This window comes from Echinops telfairi, unplaced genomic scaffold (assembly GCF_000313985.2).
Source record: "Echinops telfairi isolate 266 unplaced genomic scaffold, ASM31398v2 ScPeMD7_1;HRSCAF=3_0, whole genome shotgun sequence".
In the NCBI taxonomy this organism is placed as follows: Eukaryota; Metazoa; Chordata; class Mammalia; order Afrosoricida; family Tenrecidae; genus Echinops; species Echinops telfairi.
The window spans coordinates 27506716-27522509 of record NW_022103896.1 but is presented as its reverse complement, the minus strand read 5'-3'; positions in this window follow the sequence as shown (position 1 = coordinate 27522509).

Below are 15794 nucleotides of genomic sequence, written 5' to 3'. Positions count from 1 at the left end.
ATCTCATTTGTGATTGTTGCTTTCATGCTACACAACCATCAGCAGCTTTTAACAATAGCAACAAAATCTGCCCTTACAGCAAAGAAAGTCTGTGTCATATCTTATGTAACCGCAATCAATCTCTCTCTTAGAAAGAAACTGTGTGTTAGAAGTCTAGCTACTTCTAGAATTTCACATAGTTTTGCTTGGAATGGATTAAAAAGAACTTTGACAACTGAGGAAAAATTAAGTCTATGAGATCTATGTTTAATTCCTATTAAGAAACTGGAGATCTAGAAATTCAAGTCCCACTGAAAGAAAGCCAGTAGCCATTGGGTCAAAGTTTTGGGTCAAAACTCCTGAGGTTCCATTTGTATGGACTCTAATGTGGATGAGACTTCCTGGAGCAGTAAAATAAAGTGATCCTGATGGGGTCATGCAGTGCTTTAGAAATAGGATAGGGGACCGGCATAGAAACAATTCCTTGGTTAAATAGTACCCAGAAAATCGATTTCAGTGTATTACTGGATTGATGAAAATAACCCATGATTATAACCTATGATTATAATGCACTTCCTCTAAGACATAAATACCTCTTACCCCCCTTTTAAGATAATAATAAAATATTTCAGGCTTGAAAGAAAAATGAGAGAAGACTATTTGTCTTACTAGAGGAAATTTTAAATATGCAGACTATTTACTTAGAGTGTTTCTGTATGCACAAATTCAGGGGCAGATTTAAGCATTCCTATTTTATCACTTTATTGTAAAGGAGCCAAAGTGAACATTATGAAAATAGGCATCCTCATGGGATATGGTGCTTTAAAGGGTTATAGTTTGGCAGAGGAAATTAGTTTTGTTTGTTTTTTTACATCTAGAAAGTTTAGAACAAAAATAGGAGTTTATAATTAAGAGATATAAATGAATGCCTTTCATACAATATACAAATATTTGCTTTACATACATGAATTAGCCTTTCAGCCTCTAAGGATAGACAACATCATGATAGCAGGAGAGAAGAGTGAAATTCTCTAGGACTCCTTCGTGCTTGGATTCGCCATCATTGTTCATTGGAAGTAGCAGTCAAGAAATCGAAGGACATATTACATTAGGCAAACCTGCTCCCTTGAACTGTTGAATCATTTACAAGAGGGAAAAAATTGCAAACAGTACGGTCTTCCATGTTAATGAAAATGTGTTTGTTTGTGTAATGAGGTAGTATGTCCTAGTGGGTTAATGGTTGGGTAGCTAACTGCAAGATCAGAAGTTAGAATCCACCAACCTCTCGGAAGAAAGCTGACATTTCTTTCTCTCATAAAGATGCACAGTCTTGAAACCCATAGGGACATTTGGACAAGACTTGATAGCAGTGAATTTTTTTTCATTTCTTTGTTTTGGTTGCCTTGGCAATATTAGTATTACTGTTAGGTGTTGTTACGTTAGTTTTCACTCATAGCAATCTTATCTACAGCAGAACTAAACCCTGCCCAGTACTGCACCGGTCTCACAACCACTGATCTCTTAGAGACCATTGTTACTGCTGCAAAGCAATGCATTTCACAGAGCGCCTTCCTCCGGGTCTCTGTTCCTCTCCTTTATTAAGTAGGATATTCTTTTCAAGGATGGGACTATTCTGGTCAAATGCCCAAAATATGTGCAAAGAAGTTTTGCCATTCTCACGTCTAAGGATCATTCTGGTTGTACTTCTTGCAAGACACATTTATTTGTGCTTCTGACATTCAGTGGCATATTCAGTAGACATTGCTGACACCACAATTCAAATACATTGGTTCTTCTTGGGCCTTTTATTCATCTAACATTCACCTAAGGGCATTGAAAATCTCGTGAATCGGCTCAGGCCCACCTTTCTCCTTAGGGCGACATTTACTGTTTAACCCTTTACAGGTCTTTTGCAGCATATTTGCCCATTATAATATGTTTTTGATTTTGTGACAGCTCCTTTTATGGAAATTGATTGTGTCCCTAAGTCAAAGGAAATTCTTGACACCTGTATAATTTTCTCACTTTATCTTGTTTTGTTTATCACTTTAGCTGCACAATTTTTTTGTTTTCTTTATGTGGTAGTGTGATCTATAGAGAAAACTGTGGTCTTTGATTTCATCTGTAAGTGCTGTAAATTTTCTTTGCTATCTGTAAGCAAAATTGTCTGATCTGTATGCTTCAGGTTGTTAGTTAGCTGTCTTCCAATCCTTATGTGGCATTTTTCTTCATATATATGTATGTGTGTGTGTGTGTATATATATATATATATATATATGAATTCCTCAATATTCAAATTAAAGAGTATTGTAAAAACACAGAGCTTGACAGACATCTTTATTGATTTTAAACCACGCAATAATCCCTGGTTCTGTTCTAATGACTTTTTTTTGTCTATGTACAGGTTCAGAATGAGCACAATAAACTATTTTGGGATTCTTATTGTCTCAAATTTTATCCATAACTTGTTATGATACTTATAGTTTAGGTCCTTGCACAGTCAATAAAAACAAACAAATAAGCAAGCAGGTAAATATCTTTCTGGTATTCTTTACTTTAAGCCATGATTCATCTTAGATATCACTAGTTTAGCATCCTAGTGTAAAACCTCAAAATCCACCAAGCCCAAAGCCATGGTCAAGGAAAGTAAATATTTCAATGAAAGAAAAGAATGTAAACTTACAACTATCAAGTAGATTCCAACTCACAGAGACCCTGTAAGACAGGGTAGAATGGCTCCTATGGGTTTTTGAGGCTGTAAATTTTTACAAGGGTAAAAAATCTCATCTTTCTCCCACAGAATGACTGCTGGTTGCAAACTGCTGACCTTACAATTGGTAACTATTCTACTTATATAATCGTTCATCAATTTGAGAGGAATAAGAGTGAAGGGGTGGAGTTTAGCCTGTCAATCAGGTGATAGCCAATGAGGCCTCTGTGTGAGCATGGCCTCCTGAGGATTCTGGGAACTCCAGTATTCCTCCTTTGAGGTGGGAGACACTCTTTGTTTTTCTCAGCCCACTCCCTGCGAGACATCTCTCTTGAGAAGACACATGGAGAGAGGCTGATGGAGCCAGAACTCTGGAGCCAGAGTAGCCACATGGAGACCCCTGACAGCACTGAGAAGCTTATATTGCCATGGGATCCACAAGACCTTCCACTGACTTTCCTGTGATCTTCCTGCATTCAGCATCATTGCAAGTGTTTTGTGAGTCTAAAGAGGAATTTATAGATTGGTATTGGATACATGGGCTAATATCAGACTTATAGATTTGATCTGCGCTGGGCTGGGATGTTTTCTTAACATTCAACTGCTCTCATATATAAAGCTCTTTCTTATACACATATGTGTCTCCTTGAATTTGTTTCTCTGGTCTACCCGGACTAACACTGTAAATCAGTGAAGTAATGGAAGAGGTATCTTTTTGTAGATGCCCATGGTTCTTAAATTCATATATTCTCAGAGAGGGAAGCAACCACACATATAAATCTCTGTTTTAAAGAATAATGAAGTCCATTAGAAAAATAACTAAGACCATGTGTTATTTCTCTCCGATACAGCTCTTATTGAGCCTAATATATATAGGCTGGGTGTTGCAATGGATTAAGCCTCAGGTTACTAGCAGACAGATTGGCAGTTTGTTCCCACCAGCCTCTCCACTAAAGATCAGAAAATCTGTTTCCATACAGATTTACAGCCTCAGAGCCCCTATAGGATAGTTCTACTCTGTCCTAGAGGCTCGCTAGGAGAAAGAACCCCCTCCACAGAAGTGGATTTATGTTTTTTAAGAGAGACCTATGTATCTCCATGCCATTCCATTTATTCTGACGCAACCCTATAGGGCAGAATTATCCCACAGGATTTCCAAATTTTTGATCTTTACCAAAGCAACTGCCATATCTTTCTCACGCAGAGAACATGAGTTTGGGCTCCTGAACTTTTGATTGGCACACAAATATCTATGATAATATGGGGAAATTTTATGTATGACATTTAACTTCTGCATATATTTTGTAGTAAAATATTTTTTCTGGAGGTTATATTATGTGTATAACTCTGTAAGGAACAATGGTATGCTTGATTTGACCCATGCTGGACTTGACTTAAACTATCCTACATGAATCTCTTTGTTGTTGTTTCTCTTTTTGAGAAATTTCATGAATCTATTGTTAAAAATAACCATAATTGAAAATTTAAAGAAGTTTTAACTTACTGTCAGAAAATCAAGTGTCTCTGTATTTATAGTGTCAGAAATTCTCCTATTTTAATAAAAACAGACAAAATAAAAGTCTCAGATCTTGAAATTATATCTATAACTGTCTACTTAATTCCTGTAGTCAAAACAAGCAATAAAACATGTTTTTCCAAAAGAATCAGAAGTGTTGCCTCTCTCAGTATGTAAGTAAGACTTCACAGACGTCTTTGAGATGTAGAAGACTGGGGCCACCTGGTTATATCTGGCTCCAGGTAAAGATCCCTTTCGAGATGGTGATGTGGCAGCAGAGGGCCATGTCGTTCTAAGGCCACAGAGTAATAGAGACTGATGTTTGCATGATTAATTAGTCCATTTTACTAATTACCACCATGTATCTTTGACTTGCGTCTCTCTTCTTTTCTCCAGACAAGGAGATCTCAGTAGTTGCATCTCAGATACTCATTCATGAGCTCTGAAGACTGTAATTACTAGTCACCAAAGTAGAATGTAGAACATGGCCTTTTAAAACGATGAGCCCTATTGACCTTCAAATCCCCTGAGACCACGTTCCTTAGCTCCCAGTACACATCATCCTCAAGGTGTTTGCTTATATCCTAGAAGCATTCTTAAATTTGCTCCCTGTGTACTACACCACAGTGGTAAATATATTTGCAATAAAGGTAAATATTAATGTATAAATAACCTCTGTCAAATGTCAAATATATGTATGCATATGCATATATATGTATATATTTGCAGGAATACTCTCACTGTTGCTTCTATAAACATTCATCTATTGGAGGTCTTCATCATTGCAGGAATGTGTATCTAACAGGATTTACTTCTGCTGCATTTATCCATGGCCCTCCTTCCTGTGTCTTCCCCACCTCCATCTCTTTAACTGGCAACCTTCCTACTGAATACTGCCTCCCTTCAGAGTCAATTCGATGACAATGTTTTGAGTTCGGTTTGCTCAAGTGAGCACCTGTCTACACTCAAACCAGGAATTTACCTCCCTTTCCCTTCGACACCTGGTAACCATAGTTCTTCAATGTTTCTTTCAGTGCAAAATCCTTTTCTTGACTTTTAATAACAGTGGTCATATAGTATTTGTACCTTGGTGAATGACTAATTTCATTCAGCATCAAATATTCCTGGTTCGCTCATATTGTGAGATGTTTGGCAGCTCCACTGTTATTCTTTAGCGTGTTGTAGTAATCATCATGCTCATATTTCATAGTTTGATTAAGGCATCCTTGTAGTTCATTCATGATGATACTGGAGAAAAGTTGTGGGTAAGCAAAGCAAAATCATATGCAGAATACAGTGTATTCCAACAGCTCCTTCTTTAACGAGTGATTTGATTAAGTCAGCCCGAGCCCTCAGGCGTTGGTGATACATTGGGGTCTGAGCATTGAACTTTACTGTTTTCAGTATCTATTGTCAACAGATCAGTATCCTTGTTGAGGTGCTATAAATTCATAGGGTTTATTTCATGTGTAATTTAAATTTTTTCACCTAAATGTCCCACTTACCAGAATTTGAAGAAAATTAGGACAGAAAGTTTTGTGCCTTAAAAGGTTACCTATGCTTTGTTTTTGCTGGGAGCTCTGGTTGTAAGTGGTTAGGCATAGGGTGGCAGTCCTCCTGGCCCACAGTTCAAAACGACTAACCACTTCTACTCCCATTAACAGTTAATGTCTCAGAAAATCCACAGGGCTGTTACTGAGCCTCGATCTGCTTGATGGCAGTGTGTTCGTTTGTTTGTTTTGGTATATTTCATCTTTTGAGACTTAAGAGTGGGGGCGGAGCCTGCTTTTAAAAATATTCAAAACCGAAGAATCATCTACCTAGCAACATTAACCTATGCTGTAATTCTGATACTAATCCAGGGATTTTCTTGCATTTTTCACACTAAGTAGGATTAGGCATTACAAGAAAAATGAATACATTTAAAAAATTTAACTGAGAAATTAACTGTCATTGTCTTAGCCAGTGGCATTATCATCTTATATAAAGAACTGAAATGATAATTTGCTGAGTGACTGCTGAAAATGTGTGGAGACATTTATAGCAAGAATTATTTTTACCAGAAATGATGATTCTCTTAACTGAAGTGAAGATTCACAACGCACTAATGAACTCCCTGAATGCCTCTATTTATGGCCCTGAGAAGTTTAGGTTTGTCAGGATTATATATAATAGTAAGTTTTCTGTTAAGGAGGAAATCTAAAGGTATTATAAAAGCTTGTCCTTATTTCATAAAAATGGTCTTTAATATCCATTAATATCTGACTTTTCCTCAAGGAGAAGCATCTCAAATTATTTAAATTAGAAAAAGCTACAAATTAAAATTTAGTTTTGAACTCTCACAGAGTAACATGTCAATTATCCTTCAACGTGACTTTTCTTCTAAGGAATCCTCTTCCTTGTCTAGCCTCTGTTTCTTGAATAGGCAGAAACTACTGTTGTAAACAAATAATAATGAAAATTCAGTACTTATTAATACTGTTCAAATCTTATGATCATTTTTAGAATTTATTCAGCTGAACTATGTAAAATTATCTTTTTGTATATCAAATAACATCTAATAATGACAATTTTTATGGTTAAAATTGAAATTCATGCTCATTTTGGCATAGAAATTAGCTTATGCTATTAAGCACCAATGTATTGTTTATGTAGCAATGAACTAAATTAATGCTGCCAAGTATTTAAGCATGACACTGCACCAAGAAGTGATAATAAAGAGAAAAATTGGAAGTCTGGAATATGTTTTTAAAAAATGCAGAAAATTTATCAATATTCACTTCCCATCAGGTGTGGTCTCATACACATAAAAATGGGTGTGCCTTGTTAACAAATATCGAATAAATCGAACGCTTGAGTAGCACAAGGCATTTGGGACGCATGACTCTTTTGTTCAAGGAAGAGAAAAGTTTCACTGCGTGTATTTCAGAAAGTCAGACATCATCACAGACCTTCTGCGAGGCATTTTATCTAATTGGCAACAAATCTGATGATATAATAGTAATGTCCCAATTTTCACAAACTAAATATGCATCTCAATCAATTGTTTAGACATAACAGATAAATAAATAATACAACTGAAATTTAAATTCACTTCTCAGTGATTTGTAAACCCCTGTTCCTTTTGACATCTCTTGGTCGCAAAGTAATTCAATAAGAATAACATTGTAGTTATCCCGAGAACTAGAGACACCAGTGATACAGAGACAAAGTAGAAAGCGATAAAAATCTGAAGGTATGCTAAATGCCTTTCAACATTGAAAATATGTCAGACCACAGAGGATATTTGCATGGATGTTGTAAGCGTATTTTTGCATAATCAGAATCTTAAATTGTCACAACTACAAAATTATTCAAAACGAGAGCTCAATGACCTGAGAAATACCGTGTGAAAATGAAAGTTAGCTGTGAGTTTGAAAGCAAGCAGCGTGGAGACATACTCTCCTATTCCTACACTTCTCATTTAGAAGGCAATTAGCTCAAATACGAAAGTGGCAATGTCACAAATTCCTCACATCCACGAATGTGGTTGTTGAAGAGCAAGTTTCATCTAGAAAATATGTTGCAACCTGATTGACCAATTCCTTAGGATGATAAAAGAAAAGAGAGTCTGTGAAGGGCAACACTTGCATGAAATACAAAATCATCTGTTACTCATTAGTACAACCCTTGTCTTGTAGAATTAAACAAATGGAATCCGTAAAAAGGAACCGCTGCAGCTGAGTCTTAAAGTAATATACCATAGTCTCTTCTGACACCTGTGGGTCAATCATATTTGCATATAAATCAGGAATGCTAATTATTAATGAATTACTTCAATGAAATCATGTCAATTGCTAAATGAAATTACAAATGTATGGCTAAAGGGGTAATTTACAGATCATTATGATTATCATAAAATTCTTCACAAGTTTAATACAAATTTTGCTTATATTTATATTAAATTATATTAGGTCTGTTACTCTGACATGATAAATATGTGGAGGAAATAATAGCATAAAAGTATTCTCATTCGGAGGATGGTCAACAAGTCAGGCAATATCAGAAACCATATGAATAACTCAGAGTTACAAGATCTGACCTCATTTTTTATATTTCATCTCTTAAAGTTGTCAAAATATTCTCTGTAGTTTTGAAATGCTATGAATCTTCAAAACACTGTATCTACACTTGCAATAGCTATACTTTCATGTGGGCATGTTAATATCTTACTCATTCATCCTAGTTTAGGTCGTCAAGCCTTAAAATTAGAAAGAAGACTTTTTCAGACGTGCAAGTATAACAACGACCAAAAAGATCCAATGCTGACGTGAATTCAGAACTTTCTGGTTTCATTGATTCAGAGTTCAGACCTCGGAGTTCTTTATGTGGGCCATTGTTCTGGTTCTTTAAAATGCATCGACCTTAGGGGTTAGTTATTTTCCTCCTTATTGCCAATATGAGAACTTAAGCTCATTAGACAGCCATAGAATCAACAAATGGAACTGGGCAAAAGCTTTTAAAAATGGAGGTGTCTGACATATCTGAAACAGCTGGTTCAGGGTTGAGCCCAATTCCATCTCAAAACTTCTCTTTGTCTTTATAAAAGTTAACTTTGGCCCAGGCTTAATATTGTATGTACAAAATGTTTTTCTTTGTATGTAAGCTTAAAAAAAATTCCCAATTCCTTCCAAAGTGGCCTTGAAGGAAACACCAGTTTGATCCCAAGGAGCTTTGAGGTAAACAACAGTTTATTCCCAAGAAGCCTTAATATAAATAGCATACCTAACGTCGACATTCTCAGAAAGCAATACCATGTAAACCAATCCATGAATGTCCATCTACCCTTTGAACCAACCACACGCAATATGGTCCAATTGGAGATCTCTCACTTCTCATAAAGTTATGAATTATCAATGAGAATATTGCACCTTAAGTTGCTAGTTTTCACTTTAAGAGATCCAGCACGGAGCTCTCTTCGGCAGCACATATACTAAGAGACCCAGCATGGCCCCAGCATGAGCTCCTTTTGCACTGACTAAATCTCTTTACGTTCATTTAAAATATGTGTCATTGCTTCACAATATGACTCAACTGGATTTCTACTCCTGGTATATTTTGGCTCTCTGAAAATCGACTTGCTTTTTTTCAAACCACATAAATATTTAAGAAGAAGTTTCCAAGAATTTCATTGAGTATTTTTAATTTTTAAAAATTACATAAAGGATTTATAGAGATTAATACACATATGATCAAATATTTTAACTGTTTTGTAGCAGAAATCCTTGCAGGACAGTTTAACCTACATACTGATGAGCAAGAGTCCATGGTGTAGAACACAGTACTGGACCCCAGGAGTGGCACATGACTAGGAAGGAAAGCTATGGCTATGAAGATGATTCTCACTTATTGTGACTATAAACCTGAGTAGAATTGCCTGAGAGCATTTCAAAGGTGATCATATTTATGGTAGTAGACACATCTTTCTGCAGTGAAGTTGCTGGCACATAAGAACCTTTGACCTTTAGTTATCAGCCCAGTGTTTAAGCACTGCATCAACAGAACACTTTATAATATTAGATGAATTTGGGGGCTTCAAAAACTTAGGGAAAAAATAAAATAAAAAGATAATAACATTTTTCCTCAAATTTTTAAAAAAATTTGTATATAAATATGGATAAATATATATATGTATACATAGATATTTGTGGATTGTTATAATACACATATAGAGAGGTATATAAAATAATTTTCAGAACTCCTTGAATTGATTCTGTAGATTTCATGTCTTTTTACTAGTCTTTAAAATGTATTTTTTTCTATTTCATTCTGCTCTTTGCATTTCTTCATTTCTTAGTCAATATCTCTTCTGTTCTTATCATTTAATTCTAAAAACCCTTTCTTGCCTTTAAGCGCTATGAAATTCACCTTTGAATCATAATTACATTTCAAACTTAAATGTCAAAAACCAGAATTGCATTATTCCCTCCCAAATCTGGTTTTATTTATTTGTTTGTTTTATCTCTGTCAAGCTTTCCCCTTATCAATGACAGCTCTATCTTTGCAGGTGCTCAAGTCTCATTCCATCATTCACGACTGCTCTCTTTCTCATATTCGTTGTCAAAACATCACACAAGAACTGGAACGCGCACTTCACTACAACTGAACCCTCCTCATACTGTGACAACAGTTGTCAGTCATGTTGTTAGATGTCTCTTAGTCAGTTTAGCCTCATGGAGACCCTATGTCCAACATCATGAAATGATGCCCAATCCTGCGTCATCCACACCAGGATTGTTATTCTCGTGCCCCTTGTGTCAATTCCCCTCATCTAAGGTCTTTCTCTTTGGTGCCGATCTTCTGCTTTCCCACCAGGATGTCTCTTCTCCAGGAACGGGGGTCTCCCGCTAAGGTGTACAAAGCAGTGGAGACAAAGTTTCACCATCCAGGCTTCTAAGGTGCCTTCGGGATGGGTTTCTTCCCAGACAGATTTTCTGGTTCTTCTGGCACTCGATGGTCCCTCCCATTTTCTTCACAAGCACCATAATTCAAGTGTATTGATTCTTCTGTGTTCTTCCCTAGTTGGTCTGAAAACAGAGCTTCACTGGGTCAAGAGTTTGCATACAGTTTCAAGGCCTGAGTTGGGGGTAGGGGTAGCAGAGTCCTTCCAGTCTGCATAAACTTGCCATGCCAGTAGGAATCACTCCATGGCCTCACATGGGTTCCTGCTCTGTGTTTCACTTACCATGGAAAGGTTAATCTACAGACACATTTTTTAATTGTTTTGGTATTTTCAGGCGCTCAGTTTAAGAAGCATTGTTACAGTGCTTTTCTGTAGGAAAAAATGGAGGAAAGATGTCTCAGATTTAGAGGAAGTAAAAGAGATAACAATGAAAAGAAGGCTAACTGATTTTGCTGTTACTGTTGGAAAATTGATCTGTTAGACACATTGATATTTGGGGGGAGAGAGCTGTTCTTAGACTCCTAACAGTATTCATCATAAGAAGTTTATTGTGACCCTTTTGCATCGTTTGACTTCCCTATTTGAAAGAGTAACTCCAGCACTCTGTTTTCTCCCTCTTAATTTTTCTTTTCTTGCACGTAACATCAATTTCTATATTTTCTGTCTCCCTCCTACTAGAATGTAAACTCTAAGATTATAAATTGTTGGTTTTGCTCATTGCCAAATGTCAGCACCTAGATCTGCATTTGTTCTTTTGTGTGTTTTTAAACCTTAGTGAAACTAATGAGTAAAGAAAATTAGAAACAGGAAATTAAAAAAGCCCTTTCTTAAAACAAATGTTCCAGATAATTTATTCTAAGATTGCAAGATAAAATGACAATAAATTTGAATTTCCACTATTCTTCATGGGGTATGGAAGAGCTACACATTTCTGTTCTATGATAAACTTTCCACATGTTGATGGTCACACTATGCTGTAGGTGGTTGATTTGGTCCAAAACACCATCTTTAGGTACCTGTCATGGTTAGAATTTGTGTCAACTTAAACCTATGTGAAACTAAGGGTATTGTCCCACCTATCAAGCAGATCATTAGAAACCTCTCTCCCCTGCCCTTCCTTCTCCTTGTTTACTAAGATGCTGTGTGTAGCTCCAACTGCAGCCCCATCTGGGCGGTTGGTGTCGTGCCACGTTCCCACAGCCTTCGGGTCCACGTGACTCTGCACCCACGCCTGTGATCTCACTGCTTGCCCTGCAGTTCCATCTGCCCGCAGGTGCACGAGAAGGCTCCAGTTAGCGCGGGACTTAGGAACTTGAGCTGGACTGGGCGTGGACACCTTCTTGATTTGAAGCTCTTTTTTATACTTTCTGAATATAAAGTTCTTTAGTATAGGTATTTAAATATGGTTTTGTTTCTCTAAACAATCCAGACTAACGTAGTAATTATTATCTTAGTTCCAGAAAGATAGTCTGGTGAAAAAGTAATGAATTAACTCAAGCTACTGAAATATCTTCCTAGGTTAGAAATGGCTTAGGTCAAAGTCAATGACAAATCATATTCTCTTTTTTCCTTGAACTTTAAGCAAAATGTTGCTCATTCATGTTGCGCTGCTTCCTTTCTTCTTATGGGTGATAAATGTCAGCTTCATCCCAATAAGTTATAGTAGCAGGGTTTTATTTTATGTTTGGTTTGATTTTTGAAATAAGACAGCAGCCGCAGAACTTCTTGCTTTATTAAAGATTTATCTTGTAAGTTTGGGAGAATCATCTCAAGTGGGAAATCATAAGGTACAAGAAAGTTTCTAATAACGGGCGAACAAAAGAGCATGCCAGACAGCAATCAGCTCTGTAAACATGGTGACTGTCATGGCACTAATTCTGAACAAGTGGTATTTGAACAAACCACCTCTCCCTTATGGCAGAACCAGATCTCTTATCTGAGATCTCGCAGGGAGTTTCTAGGGCAAATGGAATCAGTCAATCATGGAGCCAAAGTTGACTCTATAGTAAAGAAGAGGGAAGATATAATGAAGATCATTAAATGTTCTAAAAATTAGATGAACGCATCTCTTTCTCAGGCTATCCCACGTAGTATATGTTTGGATTATTTCTTTTTTTTTTTTTTTGGATTATTTCATGATGAAGGTTTGCAGGTTTTCTTCATCAATTCTTTACTCCAGTGGAAATAGAGCTCTCAAGTGTTAATTATTTCAGTCTCAGAATAGTCTTATTATTTAATAGATACATGTGTTACAGATAGTATTTTTCAAATATTTTCTTCTCTAAAGTAATGGAAGCCACATCTAGACAACTTGACTCTTATGGTGTAGTTTAGATTGTGAGGTAGGAATGAGAGGAGAGTCCATATGCACCATTCTCCATGAGTATTTGATAGAAAAAAGATAAATTTCCCACTGAGTCAGAAACTGTCATCACATGAGAAATATGTGTCTAAATGTCTCATGATTAGAACCTGATGGCATTGTGAACTAAAAGAAAATAATTAACTGTATGCGCTGGCCTTAATCGAGAGATAAGTGATTGAAAAAGGGAAGAGCTTGGTCTTGACCTCTGGAGACAACATATGTGACCTGGTAACACGAGGTTATTTTCCCCTTGGTTATACACAAATTTGGTAAGGTTATGGTACAATTTAAGCATCTCAATAAGCTTTCCAAATAATTTTATGAAGTCTACTTCCAGTTCTAGCAGGGACTTCATACCCATAAGGGATAATGATAAGGTGTTAGACTATTTTTAAACATGTGTTATCACAGATTTTAGCCAATGTGATCTTTAAAATCTGTTTATATATTCCAGTGTTCCTAAGAAGCAGATGAAGCATGCCAGATCTTCTGTTACTTAACTGATCAGTTTAAATCCTTCACCTGTGCAATGTGTCCATCTGACAACATTGATCTATAATTAGAAAAAGAGTATTATTAATTCTTTATTATTATACAATTGCATTCGTTTTTCTGATGGGGCTGATAAAAAATGAAATTAGCATACAACTGGCATATGCCATTAATTTCAATTTTCCCTTAATTCAGACAAAAGAGAAAAGTTCAGTCATCTCTCTCTCTCTCTTTTTTTTTTTTTTAGGATGGGACATGAAATCTACATAAACTGAGAAGGTAAAACAATCCAAGGGTCCATTAGGAAACATTCAGGGACTTTCATAACTTTTCCACATATAAATTCAATAATTTTATTTAATATATTTTTATTTAAAAAAATTTGAAGGGAAGGTCATGGAAACTTCATTTTTTATTTTATTTAAAAACAGTAAAGCCACTGAAGAGCCTGAAAGAACATGAGGACCAATTATCCTGGCTGAGAATCAAACTCGTCTAAGGTGGTTTTGAAGACTTCAATAGTAATTGACCTTAAAAAATAGTCTCAATTTTTGTTCAAATCAAGATTATAGTTTGATAACCCATATGAGTCCTCCTGATTGTAACATACATATAGCTGGTATGGAAAGAGATTAGACAGCTTTTAATATCTCCCAATAGATACATTAGAGATCATAAAAATATAAAATATCTAATAACCTTAACTACAGTATCTTGGTTGGCACAAATGGTTGCATGCTCTACTTGTAACTGCAAGGTTCAAAACCAGGTTCGGTACATTGGAGGACATGACTAGTGGTCTGCTAATGAAAGGTTCCATCCTGAAACCCCGTCAGAATAGCTCCACTCTACATATGAGTTGTCCATGATTCACTCAACTTGATAACAATGAACAATATATTGACTAGTAAGGAAAAGCATAAGGCCTTTGAGATTTTGCTTAGACTGTTCATCTAATTCTTTAATTTTATGTGACAGGTATTGCACATCAAAATGTTAAATAGAATTTATACGATTGCATTTATTATTTATTTATTGGCAAATTACTATTTGGCTTTGCTCTTTAATTTACCTGAATGAGCTCAATAATGGATTTGTAATGGACTGGGTTTTGTTGGGGCAGCCCTTGCACATGGACCCCCCGGGGAGTTTAATAGATTTAAATTGCTGCTGGTCATTTTTCAGTCATTTTAGTGCTTACAGTCCTTCAGTGAACAGGTCCCTACTCTTGAAATAACCTTCCAGTTCTACATTTTTCACTGCCCTCTTCAGACCCATTTCACAGTTTCCTTAGAATGAAGTGGTCGGGAAACTGGGTTTCCCCTTTATGCCTCTGGGAAGAGCTAGCGGCTTACTTTCCAGGCTCCTTGCTACTAGCAGTTTCCCATCTGAACCTGTCCTTTCACCTGCTTTCCTCCTTTCAACAAGAAACGGTATTTCAAATTCTGCTTCACCAGAACTTTGATGCGCTCACCTGCAAGGTCGTACAACAATTTTGAGCCCTGATGGGCTGCTTCAGCAAGTCAGCTGTTTGAAAGTACTAGTTGCTCACTAGGAGAAAGAGGAGGTGCCCTACTCTAACAAAGCAGTTCTACTCTAGTCCTGTTGCTATGAATCAGACTTATAGTAACATCAGACTCAACCATAATGAGTTTGGGGGTTGGAAATCCAGGTTCTACACATGATAAGCAGCCCTGGTGACACAGTGGGTTAAGCACCAGATTGCCCATGGCCAGAATGGTGGTTCAAACCCACCAGTGTTTCCTGGGAGAAGAGGGAGGCTGTCTACCCCCATAAATACTTACAGTGCCAGAAATCCATGAAGCTGTACAACTCGGTCCTGGACTTGACACATGCCAGGGGAGGATGGTCCACATTGGTGTTAAATGGCATTCTTAGCCATTTTAGCTATTGTTTGTTCTGCCCAACCCTACCCAACCTCTGCATACACCAGAAACCTGCTTCTTTCACACACTCCTGATTTCAGAAATTTTGTTATCTTGTTAACTGATTTCGCTAATAGATTTTTCTTCTGTTTAGTATATCTCACTATGATCAGTAGACTCCAACTCATGCTGACTTTATAGGACAGAAGACAGCTACCCCTGAGAGTGCTAGCATTTGTAACTCTTTCCAGGAGCAGAACGCCTTGTCTCTATCCCAAAGAGCAACTAACTGTGGTTCTGAACTACTCAACTTGAGGCTAGCAGCCCAACACATAACCAGTGTGCCTTCAGGACTTCTGTTGTTTAAAATAGGTGTTTATAATCCCCGACCCCGACCCCTACCT